We start from the raw sequence: 23,450 nt of genomic DNA on the forward strand, positions 1-23,450 counted from the left end.
TTATAATGAATACGTCGACAACAAACACAAACATAGTTTGGTATTTCAGAGCATACTACATTAAACTTTCCAATTTCTTCTTCAAACTGATCAGTGCTAATCACTTTCTCATCTCCTCCAACATCTGTAATTGTCAAAATTTCACTTTCTATGGACTGCTCTTCTGAACCAAAATATTGCATTTCAATATCATCACACTTTTTTTGAACATCTGATAAAGAACGATATAAAAGACTTCCATTCAGTTCAGTTAAACTTAAAGCAGGACTTTTTACATAGTACAGTTTCTACAAAGTTCCGCATTTCTGAATGCTGTACTGCTAACATCCTCAAATGATGAAAAACACTTTTACAAACTTTTCTTGAAACACAAGCCAGAGAATGCCCATACTTCTCAGTATATTGTCTTACATTACATGGATCTAGTCCTTGTAACAACTTAATCTTCTGTTTTATACTTTTCTAAGTATATTCTCGTAGAAAATTTCGCATTATATCAATGGATTCCTGTCGAATACTACAAATGCTACTGCAACTCCACTTATACACAGGAGCTCGTGGACGTTTCCCTTGCACTTCTTCAGCTATTAACTTTTCTGCACTTTTACCAACCATTTCCTCCTTTGGGAGAGGAACACCATCCTGAACTTCATAGCAACGACCTCCAGTATCAACTGCAAATGATAAACTATTTTCCTGGAAGTAACTTTCCTCGTTAAAAAAAGGCTCAGTACTAGAAGTATGTCTCCAATGTCCACTAAAGAGTTTACAAAAGTTGGTTCTGTTCACAAGTCTTTTTTTTCTTCTTTTGTCTTTCAATACTTTGACTATTTTATCCAATACATTCATTCTCTTTAAAATCAAAATGAATAATAACTGTTGCAAATTGAAAGCAGTATCCACTATACTTTCAATACGCTGCTTCTCTTTGAATTGGAGCATTCTTCTTTTATATTTGCAGCATGTTTTCAATAAATTCTGAATCACTCTAGATCGAAAAAGTCTCTGATGAATTTCTTGAAATTGTTTTTGTCTCCGAGTACCAGATACTATTTCTTTATCATCTTTCCTTTTCCTCGTATTTGAAATTAAACTCTGCTTCACCTTACTTGAAAAATTCTTCTTTTTGCTTTGTGTAAGGTTTTTCTCATGAAATGTTCATAATATTTTTTTCAAAAATTGTCTTTTGCTTTTACTCAAACAGTTTCTCTACTAGTCACATTTTTTTTCTACTTCAAGATCTTTCCTTTTCATCAAATATATATTTTTATTCTCTTTTCTTTTTTTCACTTCTTCTAGGCATTTCCAAATTTCAATCCAAACAAAATAATTTTCTGAAAAACAAAAAATAGATTCAATAATTTTTCACATTTCTTCACTATTTTAAAATAATAACATACAATTGCAAAACTTCCAATAACAACTTCCAGACCCAGTGCTGCAATGTGATGGAGCACGACAGATGAGCACTAGGATGACAAGTAGTGCCATAGAACATACATCAAGTATTTATTTAATTATTTTCATACTCCTTTGCAATTTATATATAACTGTACTACCTCATACTTTTCACCTCTCTGCCACTCCCCAATACCCCACACCACTTTCTCTGCAACCCACCACACACAACTTTATAAATAGTATTTTTTTAAATTTTAATCTATGTACTTAGAATGATATTATCAACCAAACAGCACACATAAAAAGTTCCATTATTACCTAACAATTTTATCAACAACTTCGCAAACATAACACTGCACCCAGGGCTTTAACTGGAGGGGGTGTCTGTGGGGATGTGACCACCAGCACTTTATTTTTGGGAGCCTCGAAACGGGTCTTTATAGGGCTCTATTTTCCGACCTCACAAACGTAATCCGTTTTTTTTCTTTGTTGCACTGCAGTGACACTGTGAGAGCATGCACATTGCTCACTACTTAGAAGTGCAGACATCATGCCAAGCGACTCGCATTGTAGGAGAAGGAAAATCCTTTAAAAAGAGACATTTTCTCTCAGTATTTCCCTTCTCTTTTTGCAACGCACCAGCAATATCATCGTGGGGTGATTAGCAGACAGACCACCAGGGGTGCAACACCCATTGCCCCGGACTCTCTGACACAGCTTCCCGGGCGCACACACATAGCCGCACCCGAGTACTTCACCGGTCTTCAAAACATCATTTTTTTGTAATGGAGACTCTGTTCTTTTTCACCACTTTTTACAACCCCTACATGCCCACTCTGCCTATTGCTGAATTAGGCTCCCCTGAAATTTCCCTCTGGTTGCGCCTCTGCAAACGACTACAACAAGGCAACTCCAGCACAAAGCAATTGTAGCACTTGTTTTAGTGCTACGAAAACACACACTTTGCCGGCCTCATTAAGTTCTCACACCCCCTCGTTAATATGAACATAAAAGCTTTCCAATTACTTTTTGTATATTCCTATACTGTACTTCACATGGAAATATAGAAGTCAAGGTTCTCACCACCACAAATTAGCTCTCTGGTAGGCTTTCTCAAATATAAGAGGTACAGGTATTCAGTATCTGTCAGTCACGGCCACTTTATAACAGTGTACCTATAAACAACTCGACAAAACGCTATGTTTCTAAATTAACGTATTACACGTAAAAGCTCCTTTACATTTCTTTCGCTAGATGTACCTTTGTTTAAAACACCATCAGAGAAGGGTGTTGAAGTACGCTCCACAAAGAGTAACTCAAAGCTTTGTTATTCTTTATTAAAAAATCTGCCTGTCAATGCTTTTCGCAAGCCTTTTCAACGCCTTAAGAAGGTAGCTGGATGAGTATAATACGTTGTATTTAAGATCGGGGGCAGACAATGCACAGAAATAAGAACGTATAGTTGAATAAAGGGAGAGTGGATTCATGGCCAGATGCATCAATGGATAGATACATAGATCAATGTATCAATGTATGGATGGATGGAAGGATGAATGAATGCAAAGACCAGTACTTATGATAGATTGGTGGGCTGTTAAATGCTTAGGATTGATTCTGGGACAGATATATCTATACATATATATGCGTATCGCTGCGTGAGTGGCACAGTGCTTACTATAGGCGAGTGCGCTCATAGATGCTTAAGATAAGCGGACAAACAGATTTATGTATATATATAAGTAGGAATATATGAATATATGCATCGATTAAAAGATGGTTGAATGGCGCAGTGCTTAGGATGCATGGATACTGCGCTTTAATTGGGCCGGGTCTAGGGACCGGCACTTATTTTCAGGCAGCCTCCAAACGACTCTCTACCAGGCTCTATTTTCGGCCCTCTCAAAGATAGTCAATTTGTTTTTGTTTTTATTACACTGCAGTGACAGCATGCACATCGATGTACGCACACTTATTTTGCTCACTACTGAGAACTGGAGACATCACGCTAGGTTACCCACATTGTATAAGAAAGGGAAATCCTTTAAACAATGTTTTTTTCCGAACATACGATAATTGGAGAGGATTTTCTAAAGCACTCAATGATACTTATCTTGATTTAGACCACGCCCTAACTCCCATAGCTCACACCCCTTTAAGAGCTGTGCCCCCCCACCCCTTTTAGAGCACCCCCACTTTTTTTCTCCCACTTAGAACCCTCACTACACCAGAGTAACAAACAGTGTAACCTTCCATTAAAATCTACAATGGCACCAAGTTTCATAATTTTCCATCAACGCTATCAGCCTTCTACCACAGTACGAGAGTAGAACGAAGATGTCTTATCCACAGAAATGTTGTGTAATTTCTGTACCTGTCTGCTGGAACACTCATCACCAAAACGTATTAAAACATGGGAATTAGCCAGAAAAACATATACCATACCATAAACCGATTCATAAATGGGCACACTGCCATTGCACCACCCTCTTCCCCATCCTTTCTTAACTTCACAAAATTAAAGAAAGAGCCACACCAAACCTAGCAAACACACTATACCGATACAAGAACTTAATTTCAACAACCGTCTACTGGAACGCTCATGAGCAAAGCGTATTAAAACATACAAATTTGCGGGTAAAACATATACCATGCCATTGGGCACTTTATAAGTGCTGCCAGTGGTACTACATCACCTTCAATAGCTCGACATCTCCACGTTACTAAATCCTGTGTTTTAATCAGAAACATACCTACCTCCCCCACACCTACCATCGCCCTTCCTTAACCGTACGAAATCAAACAGAAACCCCCACCATTCCTAGTAGCGCCACTATACCCATACACAGGCTTAATTTTAACAGGTGTGTGCCGGAACACTTATCAACAAAAAGTATTCAAACATGCAAATTCGCAGGAAAAACATAATCAATACCATAGCACGGTTAATAAATAGGCCCACTCAAACTACATTACCTTTACTAACTACACATGCCCACGTTACAAATGTCCGTCTTATAATCAGCAACATACGCACTTCCCCCACCCATACCCATAATTAACCTTACAAAATCAAACAATGAGCCCCTGCACTCCTGTTACCGCCACTATAGCCATAGATAGACTTAATGTCAACAGGTGTCTGCCGGAACGCTCATCAGCAAAAGCTATTAAAATGCACAATTTTACAACTCAAACATACACCATACCACAAGACGGTTTATAAATAGTCACAGTACCACTACACCACCGCAACACCCGCCCTTGCTTAACTTTACGCAATAAAAGAAAGAGCCCAAGCAAACGTAGAAGCGCCACAATAGCCATACACAGCCTTAACTTCAACAGATGTCTCCTGAAAAGCTCATCAGTATTAAAACATGCAAATTTGCGGGTAAAACATATACCATGCCATAGGGCGCTTTATAAGTGCTCCCAGTGGTGCTAGATCACCTTTAGTAGCTCGACATCTGCACGTTACTGTATTCTGTTTCAATCAGCAACATAACCACCTCCCCCACACCCACCCCAGCCCTTGCTTAACCGTATGAAATGAAACAGAAACCCCCACCATTCCCAGTAGCACCACTATACCTATATATGACGTTAATTTTAACAGCTGTCTGCCGGAACACCTAGCAGCAAAAAGTATTCAAACATGCAAATTGGCGGGTAAAACATAAACCATCCCATAGCACGGTTTATAAATGGGCCCAGTCGAACTACACCACCTTTACTAGCTAGACATCTATATGTTACAAAAGTCGTTTAAACACTCTATAGAGTGTATAGCAGGGCATGGTAAGAGTAAACAAAGTTCTAATTCCCAAACTTTTGATATACAGTCCCTTTACTGTATCTATATTAAAGATATTAACTGGAATGAATAAATTGACGAGTGTCTCAAAAGGGATAGTGAAGCTCACCATCAGGAAAACACGAACCACTTCAACACCTACATATATCTGCCACAGCGACACAGCCTGACAAATAGTATCACTTATAATCACATGTATTTCTCTAATGTTAACAAAGTCATACAGAAAATATACCGCGCATTTACATTTTTTTAAATCTCTCACAGATTTATAAAACATCTCTTCTAAAGAAGCACTCCCCAACTACTTCTATTCCATAAAAACAGACAATAATTAATACGTTTACTACCATATATTTTAGTATATCTACCTTTTTATTATTCACTAGTCAGAAACTACAAAAACTATTCATTATACCCAAATGCAAACCAGAAACCATATTCATATTTATCTCAACTTAGGATCACATGATTCAAACTATGCGTACATATAAAAGGAACTATCACTTTTCCTATCTCCATCTCCTCTCCATGTAATATCCAAACTCTGTACACGGCCCCACTGTACAACAACCTACCCTGACTTACATTCAAACCTACCTCTCAGTGACAAAAATAAGACCACAACCTGCCCACATAACATTTCTGCATTTCGTTTTATCGCTTTTAACTTAACACATACGTCTCCTACCACCACCCCCCACCCCACTATTTCCACAAAAAGTATCAGTTGGAAACGTGCGACATTTTCTTTATCTCCCCAAATACATTACAAACTCAAATTAACGCTGTACCTCATTTTCAAAACAATACAGTCCTATAAAGATGACAAACTACAGTTCTTCTCTGTGAAAAATTCCTAAACATATATAAAATACTTGTATAACAACAGCTCAAATTTTATGCATGTTTCATAACCAATTTCAAACACCACACTTTACTAACACTATCTTACTTTGAAATAAAAAATACTTCCAAAATTAAAAACATCACCTCAAATACTTAATCAATACTATAAAACACATAACACACCTTGCTCATTTCTAACTCACCTTTGTAGTTGTTATCCAGATTTCAAATGACACACGCATACAATTCTCTCTTTCTCACATAGTACATGTAAAGCTCCGACTTCATCAAGAATGAAACCAGGAATGACACAATTTCTCTGTCGCTCCACACATAAATACATATAAAGAACAAATCAGAATACTTCATTCCTTCAACGACATTCCAAAACTTACCTCCATTGGTTAATTTTGAATTTTCCTTCCGAAAAGCTACTTATTATTCCGCGCCACATACAGGTCACAAGTTCAACCTATTTTATCACCACACTTTCTGGAACCTTCTACGACACCTGCACGTTAAAAGTTCATCATTTTTGTTTTTAACCTAACAATATACTTTTGCAACATTTTATCGAACATTTAACGGCACGTGCACATTAAAAGTTCACAATAGGGGTAAGTAGTTCATCAGCTTTATTCCCGACTCCAGCAGCACCTCACCTTACACCCCCGGCGCCATCAGACCCAAATTCCAAATTCATTTCATACACACAAATTTACCTTCGCACTCCCTATATAACACCCACTAAGCACCATACGCAAGTTACAATGTTTGAAACAAAAGTTCCTCCAAGTAGCTATAACTACATGCTGACACTACTTGCACAGATGTGGCACAGCGGCCAGAGCACATGACTTCACAGCATATGACACACAGTTTGGGCTCACGCTTTCATCCCCGAGTCCGGCAGCAGCTCAGCTTAGCAGTATGAGACTCTACACACTACCTCACATATTTCCCGTACCCCAGAGCTTTTAGACCAGTATGGGTCAGTAGTTCGTCCTAGTAGTTATAAACACATGCTGACACTACTTCCACAGCTGTACTGCAGCGGCCACAGCACATGACTTCACAGCATAAGACACTCAATTTAGACTCACGCTCTAATCCCCGAGTCCCGCACCATCTCACCTTAGCAGCATCACGCTCTAGGCAATACCTCACTTAATTTTCGTAGCCTAGCACTTTCACACCAGTAGGTATGATTAGTTCAATTCGCACCCCCTCTATAGCACACCCTAAACACCCCGCAGAGGTTACAGTGCTCCTACCCTCCCATTTCCCACTTTTTTCACCCTTTTTTCCCCTTTCTCGCTTCAACGGAATAACAAAATGGCGGCCAACACTTCCTCCTTCCATGAGACTCTAGACAATACCTCACATATTTTCCGTACCCAGGACTTTCACACCACTATTGGTCAGAAGTTCATCCTAGTAGGTATAAACACATGCTAACACTACTTCCACAACTGTACTGCAGGAGCCAGGGCACATGACTTCACAGTATAAGACACACAGTGTGGGCTCACTCTTTAATCCTCGAGTCACTCACAAGCTCACCTTAGAAACATCACACAATAGCCAGTACCTCACTTCATTTTCGTAGCCTAGAACTTTCACACTGGTAGGTATGATTAGTTCACTTCGCACCCCCTCTATAGCACACCCTAAACACCCCACAAAGGTTACAGTGCTCCTACCCTCCTCTTTCCCACATTTTTTGCCCTTTTACCCCTTACTCACTTCAACGGAATCACAAAATGGCGGCCAACACTTCCTAGTTACAAACGCTCGCAGCCAATCAGCAGCAAGCTCGTGCTCGTAACACCTCAGCCAATCAGATGGCAGAATTCCCTAATATCGATATCTGTAAATTTTGATATTTCTCAAAAACTACTGAACGGATTTACACCAAATAAACAAAAGCGTGCTTTCTAGACCAAGACCCTTCTCCCTGACAAATTTGGGGTAATTCCGACCACCTGTTCGACCTGTAGCCTTGTCTAAAGTTTCCTATGGAAATTAACATTGAAAAACATGTTTTGGGACCCCCCTTTTTTCTCGGCCCCCCTTGCCGTATCACCCCCAAACTTTCAACATAGGAGCTGACATCAACAAAGAATTAGTTTGGAAAGTGTCACGAAGATTCATCAATCGGCGCCAAAGTTATTGCGAATAGAATGTTGCCATTTTCCTATAGTAACTAGGTCCTAACTATAAATACCTACTGGCGACCGCCAGTAGGTAATATATATATTTAGAGAGGTGTGGTGCAGCAGCCAGAGCGGCTGACTCCGGAGCACAGGGCTTGAAGTTCGATCCCCATTGCTGTCAGCAGCTCAGCTCAGCATACGTGACTCGGGGCAATAGCTCACTTAATCTCTCTGACTGTCCCCAAAACATTAAAACCTTTAATGGGCAATATGTTTGTGTGTTACAAATAGGAATTAATACTACCCCGACCCCTGCCCTCTAATGACCCCAAAGCCCAAAAAAGTACCCTGATCCCTGCCCCCCACCCAGAGCCCTAAAACAGCCCCCCAAGCCCAAAAAATGAACCCCTTCCTCCCCGCCCTGACCCCCTAGCCCTAAAAACTTTCCCGACCCCCCGGAGTCCTAAAAACTTCTCTGACCACCCCATCCCTGAAAACAACCTGACCCCCACAGCCATGAAAACAACTCCGACCCTCCAGGCCTAAAAACTACCATCAACCCTTAAAACTACCCCACACCCCTCCAAAACCCGGCCCCAGCCCCACTTACCTTACCGAGTCCTCTCCCAATCCTTCCTTTTCCTGGACTCGCCCATTCCAGCAGCTAGAAAACACTTATGCCTTAACCACGTATATGAGTGGCTAAGGCATATGCGTGGCTAAAGCAAGCCTGTGTTGTTCCGGCCATACGTCTCCTACCACCACCCCCCACCCCACTATTTCCACAAAAAGTATCAGTTGGAAACGTGCGACATTTTCTTTATCTCCCCAAATACATTACAAACTCAAATTAACGCTGTACCTCATTTTCAAAACAATACAGTCCTATAAAGATGACAAACTACAGTTCTTCTCTGTGAAAAATTCCTAAACATATATAAAATACTTGTATAACAACAGCTCAAATTTTATGCATGTTTCATAACCAATTTCAAACACCACACTTTACTAACACTATCTTACTTTGAAATAAAAAATACTTCCAAAATTAAAAACATCACCTCAAATACTTAATCAATACTATAAAACACATAACACACCTTGCTCATTTCTAACTCACCTTTGTAGTTGTTATCCAGATTTCAAATGACACACGCATACAATTCTCTCTTTCTCACATAGTACATGTAAAGCTCCGACTTCATCAAGAATGAAACCAGGAATGACACAATTTCTCTGTCGCTCCACACATAAATACATATAAAGAACAAATCAGAATACTTCATTCCTTCAACGACATTCCAAAACTTACCTCCATTGGTTAATTTTGAATTTTCCTTCCGAAAAGCTACTTATTATTCCGCGCCACATACAGGTCACAAGTTCAACCTATTTTATTACCACACTTTCTGGAACCTTCTACGACACCTGCACGTTAAAAGTTCATCATTTTTGTTTTCAACCTAACAATATACTTTTGCAACATTTTATCGAACATTTAACGGCACGTGCACATTAAAAGTTCACAATAGGGGTCAGTAGTTCATCAGCTTTATTCCCGACTCCAGCAGCACCTCACCTTACACCCCCGGCGCCATCAGACCCAAATTCCAAATTCATTTCATACACACAAATTTACCTTCGCACTCCCTATATAACACCCACTAAGCACCATACGCAAGTTACAATGTTCGAAACAAAAGTTCCTCCAAGTAGCTATAACTACATGCTGACACTAGTTGCACAGATGTGGCACAGCGGCCAGAGCACATGACTTCACAGCATATGACACACAGTTTGGGCTCACGCTTTCATCCCCGAGTCCGGCAGCAGCTCAGCTTAGCAGTATGAGACTCTACACACTACCTCACATATTTCCCGTACCCCAGAGCTTTTAGACCAGTATGGGTCAGTAGTTCGTCCTAGTAGTTATAAACACATGCTGACACTACTTCCACAGCTGTACTGCAGCGGCCACAGCACATGACTTCACAGCATAAGACACTCAATTTAGACTCACGCTCTAATCCCCGAGTCCCGCACCATCTCACCTTAGCAGCATCACGCTCTAGGCAATACCTCACTTAATTTTCGTAGCCTAGCACTTTCACACCAGTAGGTATGATTAGTTCAATTCGCACCCCCTCTATAGCACACCCTAAACACCCCGCAGAGGTTACAGTGCTCCTACCCTCCCATTTCCCACTTTTTTCACCCTTTTTTCCCCTTTCTCGCTTCAACGGAATAACAAAATGGCGGCCAACACTTCCTCCTTCCATGAGACTCTAGACAATACCTCACATATTTTCCGTACCCAGGACTTTCACACCACTATTGGTCAGAAGTTCATCCTAGTAGGTATAAACACATGCTAACACTACTTCCACAACTGTACTGCAGGAGCCAGGGCACATGACTTCACAGTATAAGACACACAGTGTGGGCTCACTCTTTAATCCTCGAGTCACTCACAAGCTCACCTTAGAAACATCACACAATAGCCAGTACCTCACTTCATTTTCGTAGCCTAGAACTTTCACACTGGTAGGTATGATTAGTTCACTTCGCACCCCCTCTATAGCACACCCTAAACACCCCACAAAGGTTACAGTGCTCCTACCCTCCTCTTTCCCACATTTTTTGCCCTTTTACCCCTTACTCACTTCAACGGAATCACAAAATGGCGGCCAACACTTCCTAGTTACAAACGCTCGCAGCCAATCAGCAGCAAGCTCGTGCTCGTAACACCTCAGCCAATCAGATGGCAGAATTCCCTAATATCGATATCTGTAAATTTGGATATTTCTCAAAAACTACTGAACGGATTTACACCAAATAAACAAAAGCGTGCTTTCTAGACCAAGACCCTTCTCCCTGACAAATTTGGGGTAATTCCGACCACCTGTTCGACCTGTAGCCTTGTCTAAAGTTTCCTATGGAAATTAACATTGAAAAACATGTTTTGGGACCCCCCTTTTTTCTCGGCCCCCCTTGCCGTATCACCCCCAAACTTTCAACATAGGAGCTGACATCAACAAAGAATTAGTTTGGAAAGTGTCACGAAGATTCATCAATCGGCGCCAAAGTTATTGCGAATAGAATGTTGCCATTTTCCTATAGTAACTAGGTCCTAACTATAACTACCTACTGGCGACCGCCAGTAGGTAATATATATATTTAGAGAGGTGTGGTGCAGCAGCCAGAGCGGCTGACTCCGGAGCACAGGGCTTGAAGTTCGATCCCCATTGCTGTCAGCAGCTCAGCTCAGCATACGTGACTCTGGGCAATAGCTCACTTAATCTCTCTGACTGTCCCCAAAACATTAAAACCTTTAATGGGCAATATGTTTGTGTGTTACAAATAGGAATTAATACTACCCCGACCCCTGCCCTCTAATGACCCCAAAGCCCAAAAAAGTACCCTGATCCCTGCCCCCCACCCAGAGCCCTAAAACAGCCCCCCAAGCCCAAAAAATGAACCCCTTCCTCCCCGCCCTGACCCCCTAGCCCTAAAAACTTTCCCGACCCCCCGGAGTCCTAAAAACTTCTCTGACCACCCCATCCCTGAAAACAACCTGACCCCCACAGCCATTAAAACAACTCCGACCCTCCAGGCCTAAAAACTACCATCAACCCTTAAAACTACCCCACACCCCTCCAAAACCCGGCCCCAGCCCCACTTACCTTACCGAGTCCTCTCCCAATCCTTCCTTTTCCTGGACTCGCCCATTCCAGCAGCTAGAAAACACTTATGCCTTAACCACGTATATGAGTGGCTAAGGCATATGCGTGGCTAAAGCAAGCCTGTGTTGTTCCGGCCATACGTCTCCTACCACCACCCCCCACCCCACTATTTCCACAAAAAGTATCAGTTGGAAACGTGCGACATTTTCTTTATCTCCCCAAATACATTACAAACTCAAATTAACGCTGTACCTCATTTTCAAAACAATACAGTCCTATAAAGATGACAAACTACAGTTCTTCTCTGTGAAAAATTCCTAAACATATATAAAATACTTGTATAACAACAGCTCAAATTTTATGCATGTTTCATAACCAATTTCAAACACCACACTTTACTAACACTATCTTACTTTGAAATAAAAAAAACTTCCAAAATTAAAAACATCACCTCAAATACTTAATCAATACTATAAAACACATAACACACCTTGCTCATTTCTAACTCACCTTTGTAGTTGTTATCCAGATTTCAAATGACACACGCATACAATTCTCTCTTTCTCACATAGTACATGTAAAGCTCCGACTTCATCAAGAATGAAACCAGGAATGACACAATTTCTCTGTCGCTCCACACATAAATACATATAAAGAACAAATCAGAATACTTCATTCCTTCAACGACATTCCAAAACTTACCTCCATTGGTTAATTTTGAATTTTCCTTCCGAAAAGCTACTTATTATTCCGCGCCACATACAGGTCACAAGTTCAACCTATTTTATCACCACACTTTCTGGAACCTTCTACGACACCTGCACGTTAAAAGTTCATCATTTTTGTTTTTAACCTAACAATATACTTTTGCAACATTTTATCGAACATTTAACGGCACGTGCACATTAAAAGTTCACAATAGGGGTCAGTAGTTCATCAGCTTTATTCCCGACTCCAGCAGCACCTCACCTTACACCCCCGGCGCCATCAGACCCAAATTCCAAATTCATTTCATACACACAAATTTACCTTTGCACTCCCTATATAACACCCACTAAGCACCATACGCAAGTTACAATGTTCGAAACAAAAGTTCCTCCAAGTAGCTATAACTACATGCTGACACTACTTGCACAGATGTGGCACAGCGGCCAGAGCACATGACTTCACAGCATATGACACACAGTTTGGGCTCACGCTTTCATCCCCGAGTCCGGCAGCAGCTCAGCTTAGCACTATGAGACTCTACACACTACCTCACATATTTCCCGTACCCCAGAGCTTTTAGACCAGTATGGGTCAGTAGTTCGTCCTAGTAGTTATAAACACATGCTGACACTACTTCCACAGCTGTACTGCAGCGGCCACAGCACATGACTTCACAGCATAAGACACTCAATTTAGACTCACGCTCTAATCCCCGAGTCCCGCACCATCTCACCTTAGCAGCATCACGCTCTAGGCAATACCTCACTTAATTTTCGTAGCCTAGCACTTTCACACCAGTAGGTATGATTAGTTCAATTCGCACCCCCTCTATAGCACACCCTAAACACCCCGCAGAGGTTACAGTGCTCCTACCCTCCCATTTCCCACTTTTTTCACCCTTTTTTCCCCTTTCTCGCTTCAACGGAATAACAAAATGGCGGCCAACACTTCCTCCTTCCATGAGACTCTAGACAATACCTCACATATTTTCCGTACCCAGGACTTTCACACCACTATTGGTCAGAAGTTCATCCTAGTAGGTATAAACACATGCTAACACTACTTCCACAACTGTACTGCAGGAGCCAGGGCACATGACTTCACAGTATAAGACACACAGTGTGGGCTCACTCTTTAATCCTCGAGTCACTCACAAGCTCACCTTAGAAACATCACACAATAGCCAGTACCTCACTTCATTTTCGTAGCCTAGAACTTTCACACTGGTAGGTATGATTAGTTCACTTCGCACCCCCTCTATAGCACACCCTAAACACCCCACAAAGGTTACAGTGCTCCTACCCTCCTCTTTCCCACATTTTTTGCCCTTTTACCACTTACTCACTTCAACGGAATCACAAAATGGCGGCCAACACTTCCTAGTTACAAACGCTCGCAGCCAATCAGCAGCAAGCTCGTGCTCGTAACACCTCAGCCAATCAGATGGCAGAATTCCCTAATATCGATATCTGTAAATTTTGATATTTCTCAAAAACTACTGAACGGATTTACACCAAATAAACAAAAGCGTGCTTTCTAGACCAAGACCCTTCTCCCTGACAAATTTGGGGTAATTCCGACCACCTGTTCGACCTGTAGCCTTGTCTAAAGTTTCCTATGGAAATTAACATTGAAAAACATGTTTTGGGACCCCCCTTTTTTCTCGGCCCCCCTTGCCGTATCACCCCCAAACTTTCAACATAGGAGCTGACATCAACAAAGAATTAGTTTGGAAAGTGTCACGAAGATTCATCAATCGGCGCCAAAGTTATTGCGAATAGAATGTTGCCATTTTCCTATAGTAACTAGGTCCTAACTATAACTACCTACTGGCGACCGCCAGTAGGTAATATATATATTTAGAGAGGTGTGGTGCAGCAGCCAGAGCGGCTGACTCCGGAGCACAGGGCTTGAAGTTCGATCCCCATTGCTGTCAGCAGCTCAGCTCAGCATACGTGACTCTGGGCAATAGCTCACTTAATCTCTCTGACTGTCCCCAAAACATTAAAACCTTTAATGGGCAATATGTTTGTGTGTTACAAATAGGAATTAATACTACCCCGACCCCTGCCCTCTAATGACCCCAAAGCCCAAAAAAGTACCCTGATCCCTGCCCCCCACCCAGAGCCCTAAAACAGCCCCCCAAGCCCAAAAAATGAACCCCTTCCTCCCCGCCCTGACCCCCTAGCCCTAAAAACTTTCCTGACCCCCCGGAGTCCTAAAAACTTCTCTGACCACCCCATCCCTGAAAACAACCTGACCCCCACAGCCATGAAAACAACTCCGACCCTCCAGGCCTAAAAACTACCATCAACCCTTAAAACTACCCCACACCCCTCCAAAACCCGGCCCCAGCCCCACTTACCTTACCGAGTCCTCTCCCAATCCTTCCTTTTCCTGGACTCGCCCATTCCAGCAGCTAGAAAACACTTATGCCTTAACCACGTATATGAGTGGCTAACGCATATGCGTGGCTAAAGCAAGCCTGTGTTGTTCCGGCCATTTCCCAAGCGCAGATATTACAGTGTGCACACCAGAGCTATACCTGGAGTATGCTGCTTTTTCGCCCATCCGCAAACAGGTATGTGGATCAGGGAGCTCTTTGTTTGTAGCCTTTCTCCTGTCTGTCTATTGATAGACCTCACCCTGCATGCTCTCCAAGTGAAATCTGCATGCAAATGTTTGGTTCATTAGCTGCTCAACACAAGTCGTACAATGTGTTAATTAAATGTTCAGAAGGGTGGGCTTTTATTGCTGCAGTGCTGCTGAGTGTCCATGTGCATGAGTTGTTGATGACTGGGGCAATGAGCAGCAATCTTTAACTTACTTGAGAAATATAGATTTACGTCCTCTATTTGTCTTTATAACTATACAACTATAAAACAAGGAGTACAGGGAGGCTAAAATTCTCTAAACAAACAATAACAATGAGAATGAGCCTAATGGGGTTAGGGCTGAAATAAGATTGGAGACACCAAAGGAGAAAAGAATGACTGATATGGTGGTGCAGTTTCAAGTAATCTGCTGGCAGAGATCAGACTGTTGGTTGCGATGGTGGTAATTTAGAGCTGCATAGGGGTGGGAGGGATATGCCTGTGGAAGAGGTCAGAAACCAGGAGTCAAAAGGGTGGGGAAAAGTATTTTCCATAGTGGATAGAGACCAGGTACCCCCCCACAATGGAAGTGGAGGTGGAGGCTTTCTCGGGGTCTGATAAGAATGATCATCTTTAAACGAAGTGTCAGTACAATTTGGATGGAGTTGACAGAAAAGTCAGGATGGGTGGGGCCAAACCATAGGGTTGAGTCGATGGAGGTGAAGGATTGGACTGTTCTGAGGACCTTGCATTTGATGCATAGGCTGACTATAGATGTCTATAAGGCAAGATATTGAGGTGAACAGCCCTCAGATGAATCCCTATTCGGGCCACACATCCCATAGTCTTGAAGGACTGGGTTATTCTTAAGACCCAGCGGTGCCAGGGGACAACACCTGAAACCTTCGTGGGTTACCTGTTCTGGCGTACCAAACACAGAGACACGGGACACTTCCAGCGACGTCAGAGATCAGCGTTTATTTACTGCAGGGATACAGAGGTCACAAGAAGTACACAACGTGTAGGTTCTCGGAGACTGCTTCAAATTCGTAGAAGTGGGTCGCTCCTTTTATACACGTTTTTGCCATAGCACAGTATGGCGAACAAAGGTTACAACTCAGTTCCCACAATAAACTTCAAAAGGGTTGCGTTCATGTTTCAGGAGGCCGGAGCATAATTACAACAGTCTTGCCGGTTCCCAACTGTAAAAACATACTCCCTCCGCAATAAACACATTTCCTCCCAACCATAAACGCATTAAGGAAGGACGAAAAACAGAATGCAGGGAAAGGACAAGGATGCACAACAGGTTAGAAAAGAGTGTTAGGGGCAATAAAGGAAACTCGATAGAGGGGTCAAAGACCTCGTGTCTAATGTATGCGTGACTGAAACAATAGACCGGAGCGGCAAGATGGGCCTTGAGCGGGGCCATCTGCCTCACTCGTGTCATTCCCCTCATCGTAAAAGTCACCTCAAAGAAACACGTGTCCTTCGTGCTAGCTTGAGTGTCCCAGGGTCACGAAGCGGACAAAAAGCCCGTTCGCTGGCTACCTGAGGGCAAGAAACAAAGTGGACGCTGTATCTAAAATGGAACCCGAGGGTTCGGATGAACGAACCCAAAAATGAGGCGAACCATACGTGGCTGTATTGCGAAACTTCGTACACCCACTATACTCGTCATTTGCAGTTCATAGATACCAAACTCATCCATATTCGTCACCACTCAAAAAGTGCCGTCCCGTCTCACACGGAACCTCAGACGCTCCTTTTGCCCTCATGTAGGCAAGCACTAGTCAAGATCGGAATCTATATCAATATTCATCAGATCGTTCAGCTGCTGCTGGAACATCATTCTATTCATCAACGTCTCCTTGGTAACAGATGGCCGCCTTATACACGTCGCAGCACATAGGCCACACAAGGCAGGACCACACTGTACACAAAGACAACACGTGAACAGAAACGCTACAACAGCCCCTACGATCATTAGAATCTTCCAACCCCAGGTTGACATCAGGCCCCAAAACCATCCTAGGAGCGTCCAATTACCTTCGTCCACGTGTATGGACTCGGAAATCTTGTGCAACTTCGAGATGGCTTGATAAACAGTTGGAGCATTGTCAGGAATGAAAATGCAACAACTCGAATGGATAATTTTACACACACCCCCTCTATCTGCAAGAACAACGTCTAGAACCATACGGTTCTGCAACGTCATGAGTCTATCCGCCTGTAGTTCAGCCGTTAGATTACCAAGGGCATTTGCAGTAATATTAGCAGTCGATTCTACCACACGGGTCAACTGTCGTAGGTTCCTACTATTAACCATCAGTCCCCAAAACGGCAAGAAACCCTTAAAGAAGTCTCCTGCTTCTTGACCAGCAGTATCCTCTTTGCTAATGACGCCTCTCACGACTCTAGTTTTGTGGTAGTCCGGAGCAACTGTGAAGGTCGGAGGTAAAAGATTCGCAATATAACAGGTACCCGAAAAGTCGCGGGGTAACCATGTATATGCGCGTTCATAACACACAAAATAGGTGCCCTTAGCAGTCAGAAAAACAGGGGAGGAGAGCATCGGTAGGACATACGTTTCAGTGCAAGCACTGTTCCCAAGTTGTGCTCTCGGATTTCGACCCAAACCTTGCAAGCAGAAATTACCAAGGTGCGGTACGATCCATATCGGGGACGAGCTCTTAAGCTGTCTATTGCCCACTGACGTACTATACTCAGCCTCGCTCAGATCCTTATAGGCCTGCACTTCTTCATCTGGAATGAGTGATGCATCGAAAACATCTCTGTCCAGATCTGCTATGGCTATCGCCAAAGGCTTGTGGTACGGCCCAGGACCGGAGTTGACAGATCGTGGCTCTCGACTGGGGTAGGAATCTAGTGCACTGCGGAACATAGTTTGGAATGCCCGAGCTGAACCCTGGGAGCTGTATGGAAGGACCAAATACGGAATACCCCTATCCATGGTGTGTGGCATTAACCCACATACCCAACAATTGGTAGTATTCACCACCAACTGATGCTGATGTAGGAGTTGAACAAAGGAATTATTCATGAATTCCGCACGTCTAACCTGCTCATGTTGAGGCAAAGGATGAAAGGAATGTGGGGAGACAGTGGTGAGGGAACTTGAGTCAGGAGAAAAGGTAGGTGAAACAGAAGGCAAGAACAATGATACTCCGAAATACACTCCACCCACCAATAACATAGATACGGTTAGGAACAATAGAAACACCTGAAACAGAAAACATTTTGTTCGTACAACCCTCCATAACTCTGATCTCTGTGCCAACACCCTTTCTTCTTCCACCAGCTTAGAGAATGCCATCCTCTACAAACCGTCCGTGACGTACTTGACGCACTTCGTTCTGAGTAGCGATTATCAATCCCCAGGAGTTCCCAGGAATCGACAAAAGTAACCAACCTAACGTCGGAAACCTGCTAAGCAGAAAGAAGTACCCGCACGGCCCTACGGTAACCCGGATGGCGAGGTTTCCCTGAAACGTTCAAAGTTATTACAAGTCTCTTAGCAGTGGAAAGCACAAAAACTCAAAAAGAAAGGATGTAATTGTTCATAATGTTCGTAACGTTAAAAACCACTATACTGTTAATTTTTATTAGTCCTTGAACGAAGAAAGTATCGACTTCTTCCAGGTCGAGTTTGCTCTACGAATAATTGTTCTGCTGGCGCGACAGTGTTCAATGAAGCAGATGACGAGTCGGACCTTGGGTTCTCTGCTACTAATGACTCCACTTGTGGATCTGACAATGACGAATCCTCCTCCACAGGTTGAGCGTCGCTAAATGGCACAAAACGCAAAGGAGTCTCAGTTTCTTCGGCCGAAATCCCAGTTCTCACCCAACAGTCGGTTGGTAAGGGGATCGGTACCTTCTTTGTGTGACTGGCATGGACCCAATTTTTCCGGCCCTCCAGTCGAACCGCTGTCCTCGTCGTCAACAAGACTAGGTGGGGTCCGACGAATCTGGGCTCCAAGTTACGCTTCCGACCGAAGTTTCGGGTGACCACCCAGTCACCTGGCCGGAGCTGGTGTCCAGGACCCTCTGTCTGCGCTGGTAGAGCTTCAAAGACCTGTTGATGAATTAACCGTAGTTTAGTGGTCAAATCATGCAAGTAATCAATCAACATTGGATATTCAAGACTATCAAAAGCCCTAGGCCTCGGGACACCCCAAATATTTGCAGGGCGACCGAACACAATCTCATATGGGCTGAGCCCTACTCGAGAGTGTACAGTTGCTCTGGTCGATAGGAGAGCCAGAGGCAAGGCATCAGGCCATGATAGACCAGTCGTAGCTTGAATCTTAGCGAGTTTCAGCTTCAGGGTACCATTGTACCCTTCAACCAAACCCGCTGCCTGAGGATGGTTGGCACTGTGGAATTTCTGCCGTATTCCAAGGCCTTTACACACACTCTGCATTACACTTCCCACAAACTCACTTCCATTATCCGACCACGCAATCCGTGGCATTCCGTACCTAGGAAAGTACTCCTTCAGCAGGATTTTTGCTGTGGACAGGGCAGTATTATCCTTAAGAGGATAGGCCTCAATCCATCTGGAGAACGCGCAAACCACAACTAAAACATACTTCAGGTTATTGCATCTCTCCATATGGATAAAGTCCAGCTGGATAACCTCAAAGGGACAGGCAGGAGGAGCGAAATGACCAGGTGGAGTGGGGGTGCCTTTCCCGGGATTGTGCATCAAACACACCATACAATTTTTAACCACTCTTTCGGCACACTTAGCGATACCATCATTCCTCCATACAGGAGACAAGAACTTACATATTCCTTTCGCACTAATATGTGACAACCCATGAGCCATCGTCACAACAGCTAATACATATGCGTCTGGTAACATCCACCTCTGACATTCCGTCAGGTCAACCCAACATCCATGCATATCCAATTTCCCTGTACTTTCTTTCCACTTGGTCTTTTCAGCTTCAGTAGCTTCGTTCTGAATTGCTTTCACACTTTCAACAGTATTTTCACACATACCAGTCTCCGCCGGCCACCTCACTGAACTCGTGACATACATTCGAGTCGCAAGATTCTTAGCCGTTTCTTTAGCAATCTCATCCGCAAATGCATTACCACGACCAACATCATCCGTCACTTTCCGGTGTGCACTACATTTCACAATCGCCACTTGTTTAGGCAATGCAAGCGCATCCAAAAGGTCATTCACAAGATGCCCGTGTTGGATCTTCGTACCATGCGATGTCATAAATCCTCTTTCTCTCCACAATCTTCCGAAGTTGTGCGCAACACCGAATGCATACTGACTATCGGTAAACACATTCACTCGCTTTCCTTTCGACAGAACACACGCTCTTGTTAATGCAATTAATTCTGCCGCTTGTGCTGAATTCTGGTTCAATCTCGCAGTTTCCACAACCGTGCTCAACGTCACCACAGCATACGCAGTCGTCACATCGCCATTCGGCAATTTGAAGCAAGAGCCATCCACATACAAAGTACCATCGGGATCTGACAAGGGAGTGTTTTTCAGGTCCACACGACCTTTTGTTTCTTCCTCAGTCCGTAAATAACAATCATGGGGCAGCACATCATTTGATTCCATATTAATCGGCAACAATGTCGCCGGATTCAGTACATTACAACGCTTAATCTGTATATGACTTGCCAAAAGGGTCAGCTCGTACCCAGACAACCTTGCACTCGTCAGATGTTGAGTCTTTGTCCTATTCAAAAGCGTATCGACTGCATGCGGAACCATTACTATGAGCATATTGTCCATGACCAAACCTGCGGATTGTCGAATAGACGCCGCCGCTGCCGCTGTCGCCCTCAAGCAACTTGGCAACGCTCTAGCCACCGGGTCTAAGGTCGAGGAAAAATATGCACACGGACGCTGCTTATCACCAAATTGTTGCGTTAGAACACTCAACGCACAACCGTCCCTCTCATGGACGTATAATGTGAAAGGCTTACTGTAATCAGGAGTACCTAACACAGGAGCCGAACACAGCGCATCACGTAGTTCAGAAAAACATTTCTGACATTCCTCCGTCCAAGGCAAAGGAGTCGAAACGTCCTTGCACGTGAGAGCTACCAATGGCTTCGCTAACAGTGAAAAGTTCGGGATCCACTGTCTGCAGTATGATGTGATACCTAAAAAGGCACGCACATCTCTCTGAGTTGCTGGCACAGTCATTCGAGCAATTGCTGCAATGCGTTCAGGGGTCAACCTTCTTCCCGCCTTTGACAATAAGTGACCGAGATAGGTAACTTCTTGACAATAATATTGTAGTTTAGAAGGTGACACTTTATGATGTAAAGCGCAGAGATGCTGTAACAAAGACACTGTAGCGGCTCTACAGAGCTGTTCAGTGTCAGCAGCAACCAACAGATCATCCACGTACTGAATCAAGGCTGCACCAGCCGGTAACACAAACGCATCAAGCTGACTTTTAAGAGCTTGACTGTAGATCGATGGACTCTCACAGTAGCCCTGTGGAGCGCGTTTGAATCTGAAGCTACGACCACCTAATGAGAAACCGAACAAGTCTCTGCTTTCCTCAGCAATCGGAATGCTAAAAAACGCATTCTTCAGATCGATGACCGAGAACCATGATGCAGTGGCTGGAATCAGAGTCAGTAAAGCTGTAATGTCTGGCACCACAGGAAACTGCGGAACAACAACTTTATTTACCTCCCGTAAGTCGATAACTAGACGATACACGGGAGGCTTGGAGGGATCCGTTCGTTTCAGAATAGGCAACACGGGACTATTGCACACATTACCTCGTGTCTCCTCAATAACATCCTTGCCGATCAGATCGTAAATGATCGCTAATAGTGCCCTTTCACCATCAAGGGAAATACGATACTGAGGTATACGTGGCAAACGCGCACCAACTTTAAGTTGGACAACATAAGGTGGTATATCCAACAGGCCCACGTCATTGGGACCTGTCGCCCACAAGGAGGCTGGAAGAGATCTCAATTCCGATGGGAGCTTGTCGATCGATAAATACATAGGGGAAATCACGCTCTTACCCAACGTAAGCTCCACACCCGCAGGAGAACAGTACAAAGTCGCATGTAACCTTTTCAACAAATCTAAGCCCAAAAGATTCTCACCACAACCAGTAGTCAAAATCAAAGGAGCTTCCAGCTCATGAGACCCAATTGTAAGGGGCAAAGGGCTAGAAACTGGATTGCTAACGGGGGCGCCAGAAAATCCAACGGAAACATTCGTTAAGCCAGACAAAGGCGCGCCAGGGAGTTTCGAATGCATGATGGAACTTTTCGCTGCACCAGTGTCCAACAGAAAAGGCTCAACAACGCCCAAAGTGGCTACTGCAACGTATGGCCCTCTCTGATCAACCGGAACTGATACTTCTCCCTTCCTTTGTCTATGGCTGTCCTAATAGATACCATCCGCGTCAACATCACACTCAACATAACAATCATCCACATGATACTGTGTAGACCGACCGGACGATGGTTCGCGCCGATCGAAACAATTTTGCGAATCCGAAGACGTCGCAAAGCGTTCGGCCTGATTCTGGGTAACTCCGCGACCTCTACCACGAGAAACCTGTTGAGGACCACTACGTCCTCCTCGAGCCGACACGCCATTGGTCCTATCACGGAGAACCGGACAATCGAACTTCAGATGGCCTTCCCCACGACAATATGCGCACTGATTATATCCCAGCACAAAGCGAGGCGCAGGCGAAGCATTTCGCGGCTGTGATCTAGAGAACTGTAATTGCGATCTGTTTGGCTGCTGTGTATCACTGAAATTCGAACGCGGTGGATAGGCTTGCTGCAACAAGACCTTAGTTTTGAGATCCTTAGTTTTCTTTTCTGCACGCTCACTTTCCTCTTTTTCTCTATTCTCGTAATATTGGGCCGTAGCCAATATTTGGGCAGTGGTAGAAACAGCCCACGCGCTCTCAGAATTCTTCAACTTATTGCCAAGGTCGGGTGACAAATTTGATACAAACTTATCAACGAACAGCCGCTGACCACCCTCGGAACCCATGTCCTGACCACTATGATCAATGAACGCTTCCTCAAATCTCGTAAAGAAATCAGAAACACTTTCATCCCTCTTTTGCCTGCACGCCGATAATTTGTCCCAATTGACGCGCATCGCTGGCATAAGCGTTTTCATGAGGGTAATTATCCTCTGGGGCAAAGCCACAATAATCTGTTCAGGTTTAGCCCCGCCGACCTG

This window comes from Triturus cristatus, chromosome 7 (assembly GCF_964204655.1).
Source record: "Triturus cristatus chromosome 7, aTriCri1.1, whole genome shotgun sequence".
Lineage (NCBI taxonomy): Eukaryota > Metazoa > Chordata > Amphibia > Caudata > Salamandridae > Triturus > Triturus cristatus.